General features: G+C 48.5%; 1 protein-coding gene and 1 long non-coding RNA gene across 9 annotated transcripts in view; one reads left to right on the forward strand and one right to left on the reverse strand.

Annotated features, from left to right (window-relative positions):
* Window positions 1-12,758, reverse strand: part of LOC111091560 — a 108,176-nt gene extending 95,418 nt beyond the window's left edge. The window contains exon 1 of one of the 2 annotated variants that reach the window (XR_005375757.1): window positions 12,479-12,758. This is a non-coding gene — a long non-coding RNA (uncharacterized LOC111091560). Of the gene's footprint in view, window positions 1-11,609 lie in introns of both variants that reach the window. The other variant, XR_005375756.1, reaches the window with a different exon arrangement.
* Window positions 10,671-12,870, forward strand: part of TEAD1 (TEA domain transcription factor 1) — a 269,759-nt gene continuing 267,559 nt past the window's right edge. For 6 of the 7 annotated variants that reach the window (XM_038569059.1, XM_038569061.1, XM_038569063.1 and 3 more), the window contains exon 1: window positions 10,671-10,781. The gene's annotated coding sequence lies outside the window, so the exon portion shown is untranslated. Of the gene's footprint in view, window positions 10,782-11,557; window positions 11,653-12,870 lie in introns of those variants that run through there. The other variant, XM_038569060.1, reaches the window with a different exon arrangement.

Here is a 12,870-nt window from a genome sequence, read left to right on the forward strand (position 1 = left end):
AGGTACACGTCATTTCTGTAGTGGTCCACTGGTCATACAGGTCACCCCTGATTCAATGTGGGAGGGGACTTACATGAGAACATGAATACCAGGGGATGAGAATCATTGCAGGCCATTTGGGAGCCTGGCTACCACAAACCCAAATGAAAGGACCAAGATAGCTGACATATAATCTTCAAAACCATTATAATTGTGAAAGTTAAGAAAATGCTGAGGAACTGACTCACATTAAAGGAGACGAAAGAGACATGACAACCACATGTGACACGTGATTTGGGATAGGTCCTTAGCTCCCTATTAGAGAATTGGGAAAACCTGAATTCAGTTTGAAGCTTATAAGTGTCAATTTCCCAATTTAGGTGTTTGCATGGTTCTTGTTTGGAGGAAAGACACAATAAAGAATTTGGGGGTGATGGGGTGTCATGTCAGCAACTTTCTCTCATCTTTTCTGAATATTTGAGATTATTTTTTAAAAAGATCTTATTTATTTGATAGGGAGGGAGAGAGAAGGGGAGGAAGGGAGAGGGAGGAGAGAGAGAGAGAGAGAGCGCGCGAGCAGGGGGAGCAGTAGAGGGAGCTGCAGAAGAGGGAGAAGCAGACTCCCCGCTGAGCAGAGGGACCAAAGTGGGGCTCTATCCCAAGACCCTGGGATCATGCCCTCAGCCAAAGGCAGAGACCCTGAGACACCCAGGTTTCCCATATTTGAGATTATTGGAAGAAAAACATACATTCTGTTCAAACCAGTGAAATAATTCAAATCATTTAAAAATATTATATTGAAGTTCTTTAACTCATAATTTTTAAAATAGACCTTTTTTTTTTAATAGACCTTCTTTTAAAAGTCACAGAGCTTTAATCTTGGGAAACACAGAAAAAGCCAAGGGAAAAAAATAATCTATAATCTATAATATTTTAGCATGAAGCTCTCTGGGCTTTTTTCTGTGCATACATATATATTCACATATATTTTTAAAAAATTATAAACATGATATGCTGTTCACAAATTTATCATAAACCTATCCTCCAGCCAGTCATATTTTGCTACAACATAAAAAGAGATTACTTACCCACTTTTATACATCCAGTCAGCAATGAGGCTGAGATTCAGGACAAGTTTTGCCTCTCTCCACAGCCTATACTTTTTCTCCCTGCATTCCCCTCCCCTGCCTGCCTCCTTACCTTCCCCCAACCCTGCGCTGCCTCCCCACCTCCTTGCCCCCAGACAGGAAAAAAAAAAAATAGCACAGATTTCTTTCTCACCAACCAAAATGTATCAATAATGGCACTGATGCTTACCAGCTGTGTAGCTCTGCAATTCTCGGCACCCATTCACACCTGTCTTCCCAGGCTCTTCCAAAGAGGTGTATTATTTTTTAATGCACCGACTTCATCCTCAGGGCATTTACATAGCTAATTGCTGTCACAGTCCCCATTTTATGATATTCTTTTCATATTTGAAATAGTGCGGCATGGTTTGCCACTGGCCCCTTTTGAACTGATGATGGGATATGTCTGGGAATGAGTCAATCAACCATTATTTGAATATCCGCGATGCACAAGATTCTGCATTCTTCTAAAAACTTAGGAGTGCAAAGATGTAAATGCTAATTACTTGCCTGGAAGTATTCTGAAATTCAACTAGAGAGAGAAGAGAAATGTCCATACAACAGCACACAGTAGCATCAGGCAGTCTGTGCTCAGTGATGTCTGGGCTTTTATTGTCAGAAAGATTTCCTCAGCCCCCATTGGTGGAGGGATGTTTGTGGAGCAAGTTTTTCTGGCAAGAGAAATAGTAATAATAAAGATATAGTGGCAAGAATGTTTCAGACTTGTGTGGTGGAGAGTGAAGAGATGAGTATGGCTAGAAGGTGACAGAAAAAAATGGGCAAGAAGTTAGGCCAGGGGGGTGCCTGGATGGCTCAATTGGTAGAGCATGCGACTCTTGATCTGGGGGTCATGAGTTCAAGCCCCACATTGGGCATAGAGCTTACTTAATAAAAAAGTAAAAGACAAAATGGGTTTAAAAAAAAAAAAAAGGCCAGGGACTGATGGTGGAAAGCCTTGAATGCCACTTTAAGAACAAACTTTATCAAATGGGAAGCAATTGTGTGGGATGAAAGCCAGGCCCTGGGTGGAAAATGAGAATGTAGAGTCTTTCTGCAGACAGCTCCCTAGAGTCAAATGGTAGGAAAAGGAAGGGGAAGATGAGATGAGCCAAAAGGGTAAATTAAAATTATTGACAACACTGGGGAAGCCATGCGTACTTGAAAGCTGGGAAGACAGTGCTGGTGGAGGGAAAGATGGAAGACAACAAAGGGAGAGAGAACCATTAGCAAAGTGTGTTCTCCAGAGAGGTGAAGGGGAGCAGAATCCAGAACATCCACGTTGATGGAGAAGTTGGGGAAGAGCTTATCTTTGAGAAGGAGGGAAGTCACATACTCTGAGGCAGGAGGGATGGAGACTGGCTTAAGTATGGAGATGGATGTGGAGTGGAGAAAAATGTAAAAGATGTGTTGTCCTGGGCTGAGCCTAGGCTCAGTGGGTTCAGGGCAGCGGACAAGGAGTGGTCTGGTTTGGAGAGTGATGGTGATGGTTTAAAATGAGATCAGTGGCTCAGAGGATAGATGGGAAAGAGGAAGGAAACCTGATGAGAGAGTACAGACCTGCAAAGGCATATCCATGCCCAGATCCCCATGATGTGGAGCCATTTCTCATGAGCAAGTTGGGGCTCTCCTAGGGGTGGATAAATTCCTCCAGTCCTGGCTTTGTCTTCTCCCATAGCCTTGGAAGTCTCAGGGGCTAGGATTTCCCAGGTTCTCTGGCAGCATTATGCAGGAGAATTTTCTGTAATGATACAAATGCTCTATATTTGCACTTTCTATTATGGTAGCCAGCCACCAGCTACCTGGTGGCTTTTGAGTACTTAAAATGTGGCTAGTGGGATTAGGAACCACATTTTGAATTTTTATTTAATTTGAATTAATTTAAAAAGCGCAAATGGCTAGTGGTCACCTCATCGGACAGAGCAGCTACTGAATAGCCCCTTTCTTCTTAGTGGAGGAGATAAGAGCAGTGGAGGATAGAGTTCAGACAGGAGATTGTGCTATTGAGAAGCATTAGTTTTTCCAGAAACTACTCTGGTTGGCCTTCCCAAGAGGAGGTTTGCAGTTTCAGAACTCCACATCACCTTCTCTATGCTCGTGATAAACAGACTCACAAGGATCAGTTGTTCTGGAGAATTTTTTTTCCTGACCAGATTCTGGAGAGGTCTTTAATGATAGGTCTGTCCTTGAATCCATATATCTGGGAAGTAGAATTAGCTATCACAAGGGATATGTGGGATATGAGGGAATGTGGAAGCTGAGGAGATCATTTCACTCAGGCCAAAGGAGCTTCTGTTGTCCAAGGAGGGAGTCTGAGGTCCTACAAAAAGGAGGCCTAGAAACAGAGACCTAGATTCAAACTGTGGTCCTCAAACATGTTATACAACCATTTTAATTCCACATGTATAAAATGGAAAGAATGATACCTACCTGAAAAGGCTGCTGCAGGTGTTACATATAATTAATGACATTCACATTTAGTCTTTTTAAAAATGATTCAGCTATTTGAGAGAGACCGAGTGAGTGTGTGGGGTGTGGGGAGGGGCAGAGGCAGAGTCTTTTAAGCAGAATCCTCACTGAACACAGACCCTCCCATGTGGGGCTCGGTCTCACGACCTTGAGATCATGGCCTGAGCAGAAATCAAGAGTCAAAGTCTTAACTGACTGAGCCACCAGGCACTCCCATATTCATTCTGCATTGATTGCTCCCTAATATGAGAGGTACTAGGAATAAAATGGTAGGCAATGCAGGTATGATTCTTGTTCCACTATTTCACTGCCTTATGTTCTAGTGTGTGAAGATAGGCATTGATCAAACAATCGCAGAAGTATACACATCTCTATAATATAATTATGTTCCTATAAAATTACAGACTGTGATAAGTCCAGGAAGGAAAAGTACAGGTGATGTGATTTCTAAAATATGTTTGCAGACTTTTTGACACTCTCCCTCTAAAAGGTAGTACCTAATTCTTCTCCCATTGGATGTGAGCCAATCCTAGTGATTCAGTTCTAATGAATAGAATATGGTAGAAGGGATGCTATTTGGCTTTTGAAGCTAGTTCATAAAAAAGATACAGCTTTTTTGTCTCTCTTTCCTTCCCCTCCACCTCCCCTCCATTTCTTCCCACTTTCTCAATGTTTGAATTCAAGTCACCATGTTGTGAGGAGGACCAAGAAATATGGAGAGGTATATGTACAGAGAAACTGAGTCCTCTTACCAGCAGTCAACAACAACTTGCCAGCCATATGAATGAAAAGTCTTGAAGGGGAAACTCTAGTCCCAATCAGACCTACGGGTGACCACATTCCCAGCTGACATCTGACTGCAATCTCATGAGAGATCACAAGCTAGAACCACCTAGCCAAGCCATTCCCAAATGCCATGCCTGACCCACGGAAATTATGAGAGACAATAAATGATAATTACTGGCTTAAGACATTAAGTCTTGGAGATATTTGTTACCCAGCACTAGATAACTAATAAAATAATAATTAAAAAAAAATCACGTGATAAAGTCTGGGGTATCAAGAAAAACAGGAGAAAAAATTTAAATAAAGAGGTGGAGGTGGAGGAAGATATTCTAAGGAGCTGTATTAACACAAACAAGGGCCTGGGGGCAAATGATCAGTTTGAGAACTAAAAATTATCCAGGGTGCTAGGAGCACAGTTGAGTGGAAGAGAAGCAGGATGCCTGAGAAGGGAGGGAGGGGTTCAATCATGCAGAGCCATGGAATAACTTTTTCGAAATGTGGTTGGACACTCTTAAAGAAGTTTTAGCAGTTAGAGATGCATTGAGACTGACAACTTGGTTTTTGGTGCTTTTCCCAGGGATGGGAAACACCCGATAAGGACGATCCAGTGGAAGATCATGGTTCTGTTTGACATGCTTTTGAGATGCCCAGGTTATGTTGTCCAACAGGACACCAGATGTACACATCTAGAGTTTCAAGGAGCCATATGGATTGCATGTGCATGTTTGAAAGACAACAGCAAACATATAGTGATGGAAACCAATGGAGTAAATTGGTAAAATCAACTGGAGACAGGATACAGGATAAGAACAGAAGAATGCCTCGGATCTAGAACAACGCAGTTTAACAACTAGCTAGTGGAGGACGGGTCAGTCAGGGAAGGACGGTGAGATACAGCAGAGGTATAGGGAAACTGAAATTGTGCCAGGGAGAGAGACTATTACAGAGAGGTAATAATCAACCATGTCAAATAACCCAAGGTGAGGGTCAATGAAAGGCCCACTGAACTAATTCAATTGAGTCTTGAGGGCTAGAAAAACATCTCTTTTGAGGGAAGAAGTGATGGAGACAAAAGCCCACATGGACAGGGGCAAGGAATAGCGGGAGTTAGAGAAATGGAGGAAATGAGGTCAGACAACTCTTTTCAGAAGTTCAGTTGAGAAAGAGAGGAGAAAGTAGAAGATTCAGATGAGGTTAGAGTTTGTTGTTTTGGGGAGGGAGGGACACCTGAGTGGCTCAGCAGTTGAGCATCTGCCTTCAGTTCAGGGGGTGATCCCCGGTCCCCCCGGGATTGAGTCCATGAGGACTCAATCCCTGCAGGGAGCCTGCTTCTCCCTCTGCCTATGTCTCTACTTCTCTCTCTGTGTCTCTCATGAAAAAATAAATAAAATCTTAAAAAAAAAAAAAAAAGATGGGAAGGAGACCTCTGTCTGTTTAAATGCTGATGGAAAGGATCCCATAGAGAAAGAAGTTTGTGATTTGGACAAGAGGATTATGAAAATGAGGTGGGGGGGGGCATGAAAGGATTCAGAACAAGGTCAAACCCTGGGCACATAGGCGGCATTGTGATATTAGTGGCTCTATTTAACACTTATTTTTAACTTAAAAAAATGGTAAATTACAACAGATGCGTATAAAAGAGTCTAAAACAAATACAGTAGTCCCCACCTGCCCCTTATCTATGGTTTCTGTGTCTGGTTTCAGTTACCCAAGTTCAACTGTGGTCCTGAAGCAGATGATCCCATCGTCAGAAGGTCAATAGTAGCCTACCTCTACGTCCCCAATGCCTGTGCCATTCACCTTGATTCATCTCATCATGGGTGTATTTTGCCCTCTTACATCATCGCAAGAAAAAAGGGTGAGTATAGCATGGATATTTAGAGAGCTAGAGAGACCACACATAGCTTTTATTACAGTGTATTATTGTAATTGTTCTATTTTATTACTATTGTGAATCTCTTTTTGTGCCATATATATATATATATATATATATATATGATTTAATTTATTTATTTGTGAGAGACATAGAGAGAGGCAGAGACACAGGCAGAGGGAGAAGCAGGTTCCCCGCAGGGAGCCTGATGAGGGACTGGATCCCAGGCCCCCAGGATCACGACCTGACCCAAAGGCACCACTGAGCCATCCAGGCTCTCCATGCCTAATTTATAAATCAAACTTTATCATAGATAAGCATGTATAGGAACAGATATAGTATATATAGGGTTCAACACTATCTACACCTTAGGCATCCACTGGGGTCTTAGAATGTATCCCCTCAGATAAAGGGGGACTTCTGTAGAAAGCTTAACGGGTCATTATAGTAAACAACCATATAACCAGACAAAAACAGAGCATTGTCTATATTTCAGAAGCCCCCTCCCATGTTTATTTTTCTTGTCCCAATGCCCTATTCCCAGTGGTAAGAGTTCATGTTCTTCTATTTTTTCTTTCCGGTTTTACCACCTAGGTATATATCCCCAAATAATGCTGCTTAATTTTGCTTGTTTTTGAACTTTATATAAAACAATTGTACTATATGGATTCTTTTATTTCATGTTTCTTTCAGTCGATATATTTTTAGCATTCATCCATGTTGTTGCATGGACTTTGTTGTCAGATCTGTATACTCTTCTGATGTATGATTATATCACAATTCATTTATCCTTTCTGCTATTACTGGACATGTAGGATGTTTCTTTTTTAAGTTTCGTGATCTCCTACTTTTAAAAAATATTTTTATGTATTTTAAAAATTGTTTTTAAGTATTCTCTATGCCTGCTGTGGAGCTTAAACTCACAACCCCGAGATCAAGAGTCAGACGCTCTACTGACTGAGCCATCCAGGCGCCCGTCCTGTTTGGGGTATTACAAAAATACCACAACAAACATTCTTGCATGTGTGTCCTGATGCACATGTACCCGAGTTTCTCTTGGCTGTATTCCTAAGAGGAACGTTTGGGTCCTAGAATATGCCTATCTTCGACTTCATTAGTTAATACCAAACTTTCCCAGAGGTCATACCAATTTATACTCCTATAAGCTACTCAACTTCACTAGAAATGAGACAAACTGTATCATTAATATTAATAATACATCTTTACTGATTTTGCAAAGAAGTATCTTCCTGAGCCAGGTGCTTCCTTAGGGTAAGTGCTAACCTGCCAACTCTTCCTTTCTAGCTTGGGGCTGATTGAGTTCTATCTCAGCATGACATGTTACCATTAAGTGGATCATTGTTTCTCTTATGTGTTACAAGTGAGGTTCTTCCTTGGTTAAGACTTGGAAGTAAAAAACTCTCTTACATTATAGGTAATACATATAATTGTTACATCTTGCGGTAGATCACCCCTGCACATGGTTGAACTTTTACAGTTAGCATAGTGCTGCATTTGGGTGGCTAAGTGGAAGATTAAGAGCATGAAATATGGACCTGGAGGACTTCCTGGGTTTGAATCATCATTCTGTACTTTCTAGCTGTATGATCCTGCCCAAATTATTTCACCTCAGTTTGCTCATCTAGAAGATGAGAAAGTACCTACCTCGTAGGGTGGATGGTGGGGCTTAAATGGTGTAATTAGTGAAAAGTACTTTTAAAAGGTGCCTGGCATCCAATTGCTTTGCTATATATCTGTTATAGGTTTAGGGGCAGTAGAGGTCAGTGTTTATGAACATGGGCTGAAGTTAGAAGGAAATCAGGTCTTGGCTCTACTCTCTCCGGACTGCAGATCATTGGATGAGTCATATAATCTCCCCATACCTCAGTTCCTCACCTGTATAAACGGAGATACGAATCATTCATTACCTTGTACAGGTGCTGTAAGGATTGAAATGGCAAATGAAAAGTACCACGTGCTGAGTGTGGGTGTTCGCACACCCTAATTGCTGTCATTTTAGCAGGTGGTAGCTACTGTTCCTGCCCTCAGATGCTGGGGGTGAACAGCTGCTGGGCCCTGACATCCATCGGTCCTATACACTATCCAGAGGAGTGTAAAAATGTGTGGAGAGATAAAAAAATTATTCCCATTTGTGTGTAGGTCCCGGGCGATGTACACTTGGGCTCAGGTATGGCGTCATCCCAATACACCGGTACCTAAGGAATACAATAGTGTGTCTGGAGCAGGGAATGTGAGGGTCTTAGGGAGGAAATATCTAGTTGAGTAGCCTTCTAGAAGAGGTTTTTAAGATAAGTCTCAAGAAACATCCATACAAATGGGAGAAGTTGGAGAAAATACTGGTCGTAAAAAGCTTTGACTCTCGGGTCAAAGTATTTTTCCTTAATTCAGCAAGAAATGGGATATTTTGTGTTGTTGCCAGGTGGCTGTGAGACGGGAGCTGGAGTATGAAAAATGTCCAGGTGCACTAGGCCAACAAACGGTGGTTTAGCAACCCCACTGTCTGGCTTGCACTGCCATCAGACTTTGGTACTTTTAGAAGATGATATTTGGAGATGGATACGCCTACTACACTTTTAATGCCAAATTAGTTATGTTTTTCTAACACATTTCCAAAAACCAGGGCAAAAGCGGCTGAGGTCATTATTGCAAACCTCACTGTATCACCTCATTGTTGCTTGCAAACTAGAGATAAAATGCATTAGTATGTACCTGTGGTGGCGGATACCCACACACGTGAGAAAATAGTGTAGAAATACAGGCTCACACAAATGAATACGATTAAGATTGGGGGAAATGTCAATAAGCTGGGTGGACTGCATCAACGCCAATATCCCGAGTGTGATATATTACACTTTTGGAGAACATTACCACTGGGGAGAGCTGGGCAGTGAACAAAAGATTTCTCTGTCCTCTTGTTTTTTTTTTTAACATGTTAATCGGCAATTACCACAAAAAAGTTCCAATTAAAAAAACATTAGTAAAAGTCATGTTTTGTAGAAAAAGTGCCGTACTAAGTCACATTCTGCTTCCCTCCATTGTCCATGAATTTAGGGGATCTAGGGACATATAAAATAGGCGCCATCGTTTACGTTGGGGAAGGGAGAGCCAGGTGCCTAGAAGAGGTCAGCAGTACAGGAGCTGCATTGCTACTCTGATCTCCGCGCAGCTGCCCAGGACAACCACGCAAGGCTTTAGGGGGCCGACTGCACCCGGCGGCTTTCGGGTCTACCCACCGGGTCCCCGAGGTCCCTTTTGCGCCTCCAAAGGTGGCGTTGGGACCTGCTCTTGCAGCGTGGAAGCGCACGGGAGCGGCTGAAGCGGCCGGACGCAGCCCTCTGAGGTTCGCGGGGCGTTTCCACCCAACCCACTCCTTTCGAGGAGTACGACCCCCGGGGCCGAGGGAACCGCGCTCGTGGAGCGGGTCGGGGAAGCCCGTGCGCAGGGCGGGGCCGCCAGCAGCTCGGATCGCGCTCTTCTCCGCTACGTGCGAGGGCCGCCTCCGCCTTGCCACGGGCGCCCCGAACTTTCGCAAAGTGTCGGAGGGAGGCCGCGGCGGGCTGCGCGTGCGGGCCCGGGAAGGCTCCACCGCGCCGCCCGCCGAGCCGCCGCCCGCGTTTCCAGAACAGAAACTTCCCTTCCCCGAACCTGCGGGCGTCCGCGTGCGGGAAACTGAGGCAGGGCGGGCGGGCGCGGCGCGCGCAGCTCCCGCCCCGCGCGGGGAGCCCGGGCTTGCAGGGGTCGCCGCCGCGCGGACGCGGGCACCTCGGGGCCGCCCTCCGCGCCCTCCCCCGCCGCCCCCCGCCCCGCCCCCCGCTCGGGACAAAGCCGGAGCCCGCGCCGGGAAGCCGGGACGCCGGGGGGCGGGGGCCGGGGGCGGGGGCGGCCGGGGCGGCTCCCGCGCGCGCCCCGCTCCCCCGTGGGCGCCAGGCTCCTCCCCGCCGCCCCAACGGCGATCGGCCGAGCGCGGCCCGCCCCGGAGCCCCATGACGTCACCCGCGGCGGCAGGCCCCGCCCCCGGCCCCGGGCGGCAGGCCGCATGACGTCACCGAGGCCCCACCCCTCCGGAGCGAGTTCGGTCCTGGCGTTCATTTCATTCCTGTCCTCATTCCGAACATTCTTAGCATCGCTCGCGCCGCGCCGCGCCGCCCGAGCCGAGCCGAGCCTCTGCCGCCGCCGCCGCGGCCCCGCCGCCCGCCGCGGGCGCCCCCAGCACTTCGCAGACTCGCTTCCCCCCCGCGGGCCGGTCCGCGCGGCGGGGCCCGGGCCCGGGGCGGCCGCGGCGGGACGCGGGCCATGCGGTGAAGCCCCCGCCGCCCCCACCGCCCCCACCGCCCCCACCCCGTGCGCCTTCGCCCGGAGCCGCGGGCAGCCGGGCCCGGGGCAGCAGCGCCGCGCGGCCGAGGGGTGGGGTGGCCCGGCCCGGGCGCCGGGAGCCGCGGAGGGAGCCGGGCGCGGAGCTGCGGGCGGGGGAAGCGGCGCCGAAGTTTGCCTCCGACTCGCCGGGCGCCGCGGCGGCTCCCTTCGCCGAGGTAAGTTGGCGCGCGGGGCTGCGGCCGGGGCAAGGGGGGCGCGGGGCGCGCGGGGCAGGGGGGCGCGCGGGGCAAGGGGGGCGCGGGGCCGGCTCGGGCCGCTCCGCTTTGTGTGCGGCGGGCGGCGGGCAGGCGGCGGGACCCCGCGGGACCCCGCGCCCCCGCCCCCGCCCAGGTGAGCGCCGCCGCCGCCGCCGCCGCCGCCGCCGCCGCCGCCGCCGCCGCCGCCGCGCGAGTTGCCGGGACGCCAAGTTGGGCCGCGCGCTGCCGAGCCCGCGCGGCAACAGGCGGCTCCCCGGCCGGCCGCGCCCCCCGCGCCCCGCGCCCCCCGCGCCCCGCCCGCACGCGCGCTCACGCGCACACACACACACGCACACGCACACGCTCGCAGCCTCGGGCACTTTGCACGGGTCTCTCGGGGAAGTCAGAAGTTCGGAGCGGCGCGGGCGCGGGCGCGGAGGGCAGCGGGCGCCGCCTCGGAGCCCCGAGCCGGCGGCCCCCCCGACCCCCCTCCCCGGGGCCCCCTCCTCCTCCTCCTCCTCCTCCCCGGAGCCCCCGCCGCCGGCCCCCGCGACCCCCCCGCCGCCCTCCGCGGCCCGGGGTCCGGGGTCCGGGGTCCTGGGTCCTGGGTCCGGGGCCCGGGGCCCGCCGACCCGCGGGGTGGCCGCCGGCGGGGCTCGCTCCTCCCCTAAGATGAAAGCAGGCACGGGCGCCTGTGCCGCTGCTCCAGGACCGCCGCCGCCGCCGCCGCTTCATTGCACATTCAAGTGGAAAATTTTCAGGAGTCAGCAGAAACATTGTGTCCAAAAAAGACTGAGTCGCACTTACCACCAAACCCTGGAGGAGACTCTCCCTGGAAAACTTCCCTTCGGTAGGAAATACTGGGGGATTTGTTTGTTTATTGGAAGAGAGAGGATCCCCAGGAGAGCAGAAAAATCAGGGGGTACTTCTTAGTCTTTGTTCGCAGCAGCAACACTGTTTTTCCAAAGTCCAGAGGCCCGTTTTCAAGAAAGTTCAACTTCCACGAGTTTCTCTTTTCTAAAATGCATTTGTGTGTGCGTGTATGTGTGTGTGTGTGTGTGTACATGTATATATATATAATTTTTTTTTTTTTGAACTGAAGGAACATTTTTAAATGAGTTGGAAACAATAGGGGAGCTCACCCTTGCCTTATTCTTCCTCCCACGGAAATAAATAAAATCCAGATCATCATTTTCTTTGCTTTTTAGTTGTCTTTCTTTTTTTAAAGATTTATTTAAGGTCTGAATGGTGTCACTGTATAAAAATATTTATGAAACAATGAAATAGCAGCCACCAGCATTTCTCAGGAGGCTTGTTAACTTCTCAGAAGCAAGTGGCTGCCCGTGATTTGCAGAAATGAAAATTGACCTCAGTAAGCGCTGGAAACTTAGAGACAGATGATGTTCCAGGAGCGGGTAATGTAAAAAGGCCTGTTTTAAAAACAGTGCCTTGGAGGGAGCCCAGGTCCTGGGACGGAAAGGTCTGCGAAACCTATCAGGTTTCAAAATGGTTAAACAAGAGAATTTAAAATGCTGCAGATACTGCAAAGGAGCAGAACACTTAGCAGTTCAGGGCAACCACATGTTTCTTCCTCCCCACCCTTCTCCTTGATGGTTTCTGGAAGTTTTGGTGGTCTGATCCGTTTGCTGGTGTGCTGAGTGCCTGCAGGTGGTTACCTGAGTAGAGCGATCCCTTCGGGAGCATGTGATCTGACTGCATTGTCAAAGCAGGCAGTGGGCTCCTTTCTGTGTCGCCCGCCGGGGACTCCTGCCGGGGTGTCAGGCACGGGGGCACTCTGAAGGCAGTGCTGGGGCAGCGTATCTCGGGCTGTGTCCAGAGCTTCATCCTTTCACTATTGGGCTTGTGCCCTTTTGTAACTAGCACAGACAGTCTTTGGGGCCAGACTTAGATCCAACTTTGGTTAAGAATCTTTCCTCTTCAGAGGGAAATAGTAGAACTCATTACAAAGTGACTCAGGAAAGACAAATGGATTAGTTGAACCTTTGTCAACAGCGAGGTTTTGAATTGCTGATTATTTTTTTTTGGGGGGGGGGGAGTGGGGGGAAAG

The sequence above is a fragment of the Canis lupus genome, chromosome 21, assembly GCF_011100685.1.
Source record: "Canis lupus familiaris isolate Mischka breed German Shepherd chromosome 21, alternate assembly UU_Cfam_GSD_1.0, whole genome shotgun sequence".
NCBI classification, from domain to species: Eukaryota; Metazoa; Chordata; class Mammalia; order Carnivora; family Canidae; genus Canis; species Canis lupus.